Here is a 5,904-nt window from a genome sequence, read left to right as displayed (position 1 = left end):
TTGAGCACCTTGAGGGGTGCAGTTTTTAGAATGGTGTCACTTTTGGGTATTTTCTATCATATAGACCCCTCAAAGTGGCTTCAAATGTAATGTGGTCCGTAAAAATAAAATGGTGTCGTAAAAATGAGAAATCGCTGGTCAACTTTTAACCCTTGTAACTTCCTAACAAAAAAAATTTTAGTTCCAAAATTGTGCTTATGTAAACATGTGGGAAATGTTACTTATTAAGTTTTTTGTGTGCCGTATCTCTGTGATTTAAGGGCATAAAAATTCAAAGTTGGAAAATTGCGAAATTTTCAAAATTTTCGCCAAATTTCCATTTTTTTCACAAATAAATGTAAGTTATATGAATGAAATTTTACCACTAACATGAAGTACAATATGTCACGAGAAAGCAATGTCAGAATCACTGGGATCCATGGAAGCATTTCAGAGTTATTACCTCATAAATGGACAGTGTTCTGAATTGTAAAAATTGGCCCGGTCATGAACGTGCAAACCACCCTTGGTGTGAAGGGGTTAATTAAACTGCAATAATTGTTTTGCATCTGGTTGCCATTGCAACAGAATTCACAAATTGGTGACATCATTTCTGAGGCCACTATAGCAATACAGTATTCAAACAAGTGAGACATGCAGGAGTGGCCCTGGGTGAGAGAGAGAATTCAACATGCAAAAGGGCCCTTGGGACTTGGCAATTTTATGTCCCCCATAATACTTGGATGTGGCAAAAAGCACCAAAACCATTATCATAAACCGATAAAATGTTAGAATTGCAAGGGACCTCAAGGGTCGTGACCAGCCCCCTACTCAATGCAGGATTCATTAAATCATCTCAGACAGATTTCTGTGCAGCCCACACATAAAGAAATAGCCGACAGCACTATAGATATGTGAATGCAAGTCCTAGTTCTTGTGGACCCAATTGAAAAGTACATACCAAAAAGAAGTGAAGGACAGCATCCAATCCGGGTGAAAAAAAAATCATTGAATTCTTTATTTTGCCAGATGCAATGTTTCAATCATTATAGGTCTTTTTCAAGCATACTTGAAAAATACCTATAATGGTTGAAACGTTGCATCTGGCAAAATAAAGAATTCAATGATTTTTTCACCCAGATTTGGATGCTGTCCTTCACTTCCTTTTGAGATGTCTGTCCAGCCTCTGTTTGAAGACTTCCGTTGAAGGCGAACTCACTGCCTTTCATGGCAGCCTATTCCACTCATAGATCACCCTCACTGTCAAGTTTTTTCTAATATCTAATCTGTATCTTCTCGCTTTCAGTTTCATTCCATTGCTTCTAGTGTTTCCATGTGGAAATAAGAATGATGATCCCTCTACACTGTGACATCCTTTCAGATATTTGTAGACAGTCATTAAGTCTCCTCTTAGCCTTTTACTTTGCAATAAACATTCCCAGATTCTTTAACCGCTTCTCGTAGGACATACTTTGCAGTCTGCTCACCATCCTGGTAGCTCTTCTCTGAATTTGCTCCAATTTTTCAATGTCTTTTTTAAAATGTGGTACCCAGAACTGGACACAGTATTCCAGATGAAGTCTGACCAAGGAGAAGTAGAGGGGGATAATTAGTTCATGTAATCTTGACTCTATGATTCTCTTAAAACCCCTTCAAGACCGCCAATATGTATATATACTGACCTGAGATATAAGAGAATATCATCCCCATAAAGGTGACAATCCAGCAGCTGTTGGCTGTCCACTATATCTGACAACTTGCTGTATCACAAATGATCTGTGTTGGCACCGTCCATATCTGTTTAACCCCTTAGTTGCTGCTGTCAAAAGTGACTACATCAAATAAATGGTTAAAAGATTGTGGGGGCTTGCATTTTAATCTAATTGATACACTGAGATCATGATTCTGTGATCCTGATGTTTGCCATAGCAGTTCATGGCCAAATAGCGGCCTTAGAGTCTCCCGGATATAGCGGTCAGTTCAGAAGTTAGCGACATTTAGGTGGTAAACAAACACTTTTTCATTCCGGCTATACCACTTTGCATTAATTCCTGAAAATCACCTGAAGGGTTAATAAACTACCTGACAGCAGTTTTCAATATGTCAGGGGGTGCTGTTTATAAAATGGTATCACGTTTGGGGTTTTCCAATATATAGGACCCCTAAAGTCACTTCAAACCTGGATAGGTCCCTCAAAAAAATAAATTTTGTAAATTTCCTTGAAAAAATGAAAAATTGCTGCTACATTTTTAAACCTCCTAAAAGGCTAACAAAATAAATGACAGTTTTAAAAATGGTGCTGATGTAAAGCAGACATGTGGGAAATGTTATTTATTCATGTTTGTCTGTGGTATGACTATCTGGATTAAAGGGATAATAATTCAAAGTTTGAAAACTGAAATTTTTTTTACATTTTTGTCAAGTTTCTGATATTTTTATAAATAAATACAAAACATATCAATCTAAATTTACTATTACCATAAATTATAATGTGCCATGAAAAAACAGTATCAAAATCACTGGGATTTGTTGAAGCATTCCAGAGTTATGACCACATAAAGTGACATTGGTCAGAATTTAAAAAATTGGCCCGGTCACGAAGGGGTTAATACATTCTTTGCCTTTTTTTATGCTGCATCACACTGTTGACTCATGTGCGGACTGTGATCTATAAGTATACCCAAGTCTTTTTCACATATGCCATTGCTTAGTTCAATTCCTCCCATTCTATACATGTAATTTTCATTTTTCTTGGCCAGATGTAGAATCCTGCATTTCTCCCAGTTAAAAAACATTCTATTAGTTGCTTCCCATTGTTTAAGCTTATCTAGATCCTTCTGAATTGTTCCCCGTCTTCTCTAGTGTTAGCTATGCCTCCTATTTTTGCATTATCTTCAAATTTGATTAGTTTACCTTCAGTTCCCTTATCTAGATCATTTATAAAAATGTTGAACAACACTGGGGCCAGGACAGAGCATTGTGATTTCCCACTTGAAAAACTTTACCAATTGGATGTGCAATAACTTATTACCACTCTTTGAGTACGATCATTGAGCCAGTTATGAATCTCCCTAACTGTAGCCTTGCTAATCCCATACTTGGTCAATTTTTCAATAATGATAGTATGAGATATTTTATCTAATGCTTTGCTGAAGTTGAGATATATCTACCACATTTCCCTGATCCACCCTGTCAGTGATTCCATCATAGAAGGAAATTAGATTAGTCTTGCATGACTTATCTGCTTCACACCCATGCTGGCTCTGGTTAATTACTGTATTCTTATCCAATACTTACATACATGCTGTTTAATAATTTGAACAGGACCAATAGAAGCACAAGGAAGCGCGAAACGGCCGTTATCCGACTTTTTCTTCCTGTTCTACCCCCCTGCTGAAGATGTTTTAATTTGCAACTTTATTGCTTGGATTTTAGAAATAGTGAATGCCACCCTTTTTTCTCTTTAGTATATGGATTTATGCATATGTGCCTGATACATGCTGCCCATGGATTGGCAGGTTCCCTTTCAATGGGTTATCCACTGCAGGGACAGCTGTTTCTTAAATACCATATTCCTCACTATAAAATAAAATTACCAGATCCTCACTTGCCACAATGGTGCCGCTCCAGCTATGACGGCGGCGGTTCGCACAACATTGTGAGACCACGTGAGCCCATGATCACTACTGGGGGTCTTCTCTCACATGGCATATAAATGACACGCGAGCCCTGGCACCGATTTTGCTGGAATGGCCTCGGTAAGGAAAAATTTGTTACTATTTTACAACGGGTGTTTCTTATTCAAGACAACGCCTCCTCTCAAACTGCACAAGCGACCAAGGCTAAACTGGCAGAGCTGGGCTTCCAGCTGGTTTGCCCATCCACTTTATTGACCAGATCTAGCTCCCTCTGACTATCATCTGTTTCCAAACTTGAAGAAACAATATTAAAGGGGAACCTTATATATCAGTATAAATTCAGATAAAAATTAGCATTTATTATACCTAATTAAAAACACAATACATTACCACGCATCAAGCAAGCAACCGTGCTGGCTACCATAGCCCTAGATGAAACACACCTAATACCACAAGCTAGCCTACCAGCGGAGTTTGGCACCCTAAACACAAAACGAGATTGGCACCCCCGCTCCTCGACGGCTGTCCCTAATGCTCTTAAATGTCCCTATGTTGGTGCATCACATAGTCACCCATTCAACCATAGAAAGGAGCATAAAAGGGTTGCCGGTCAAGGAGTGTTTGTTGGGTAGGCAACAATAGAAAGTATGTGCAAAAAGAGGTGAAATGGTAACACAATAAAGTGACGTGTGCAAACAAAAGCACCTCACTACGCTGTTCCCTGTTACTATATTTTCCTTATTGACAGCGGAGGTTGGCACCCTACTGGTCAGCGGAATGGCGCCACCGCTCCATTACGGCTGTCCCATGGAGATCCTGATCTCACTCAATTGTTAACACAAGGGTAGCCATATGACAATTTTTGAGGCAACATACAAGAATGCCAGAGAGACAGATAAGATACCACATGGCATATAATAGCAATGATACTGGTCAGCGCCATTCGGCTGACCAGTAGGGTGCCAACCTCTGTCTTGTGTTTTTAATTAGGTATAAAAGCTAATTTTTATCTGCATTTATACTGATACAGTATATAAGGTTCCCCTTGAATTTTTGACCTTATAAGTTTCTATCTTGATATACTGTATGTTTGTCAAACCTGAAGAAACACATCAATGGTACCAAATTTCACACCATTTCTAATGACATGGCTGTTACAGATGCCTGGTTTGAGGCACAACCGAAATCCTTCTTTTTGCAAGGCTAAGGCTGTGTGCCCACGTTGCGTTTTTGCCGCTTTTTTCCCGCAGTGGAAACGCTAACAAAACGCATCCCATGCATCCTGTGGGATTCCACAGTTGCTTTGTCAATGCTGCGGATTTTACCGCTGTGGAATCGCATAGCGGTAAAATCTGCAGCATGTTCATTATTTCTGCGGAATCACTGCGATTCCGCTGCCATAGGATTGCATTGAAACGCTCACTTTACGCATGTGGCTATGCCCACATGCCCACCATGCGTAAAGTGAGCGCTTCATGTGCGGATGGTACCCAGGGTCTGGAGGAGAGGAGACTGTCCTCTATGTCCTGGGTACCATATTCCTGTAAAAAATAGAATTAAAATGAAAAATAGGGATATACTTACACTCTGACGGCCCCCGAAGCTCTCCCGCCTGTCCGCCACGCTGCCGACATCTTCCGGTCCCAGGCGTGCTTTGCGAGTATCGCCCCAGATGACGTAGCGGTCACGCGACCGCTACGTCAACAAAGGTCATTCGCACAAAGCACGCCTGGGAACGGAAGATGTCGGCAGCGTCGCTGATGACTCCGGGGGCTGTCGGAAGGTGAGAAAAAACATATTTTCTTTTATTATTTTTAACATTCTTTTACTATAGATGCTACATCATATGCAGCATCAATAGTAAAAAGGTGGTCACACCTGTCAATCACTTTTCCAAGCAATGCTTCAAATCACTTGGAAAAGCGCAAGCATTCCGCAAGCTAAAAACGCTTGTTTTGTGGGAAAACGCATGCGAATTCTGCATGTGTTTTACCCGTGGCAGGGATTTGGGGAAATGATGCGGACAATTCCGCATTTCTGCAACGTGGGCACATAGCCTTACAGAAGTTGGACTACTGATGTTATGTGTGCTGACATCAGTGGAAAGTATGTGGAATAAATGTAAAGTTTCATCTTCCTATCTCAAAGACTGTGACATGCAGCCATGTGTGTACACCTCCAGCAGCCATGTGTGTACACCTCCAGCAGCCATGTGTGTACACCTCCGGTATATAGTCGTTACACACTGACGTCGGCGAAGAGAACACATACAGGCTGACACCCATGC

The sequence above is a fragment of the Dendrobates tinctorius genome, unplaced genomic scaffold, assembly GCF_039654945.1.
Source record: "Dendrobates tinctorius isolate UK_male_01 unplaced genomic scaffold, ASM3965494v1 ptg000102l, whole genome shotgun sequence".
In the NCBI taxonomy this organism is placed as follows: domain Eukaryota; kingdom Metazoa; phylum Chordata; class Amphibia; order Anura; family Dendrobatidae; genus Dendrobates; species Dendrobates tinctorius.
Note: the sequence above shows the minus strand (reverse complement) of the source record.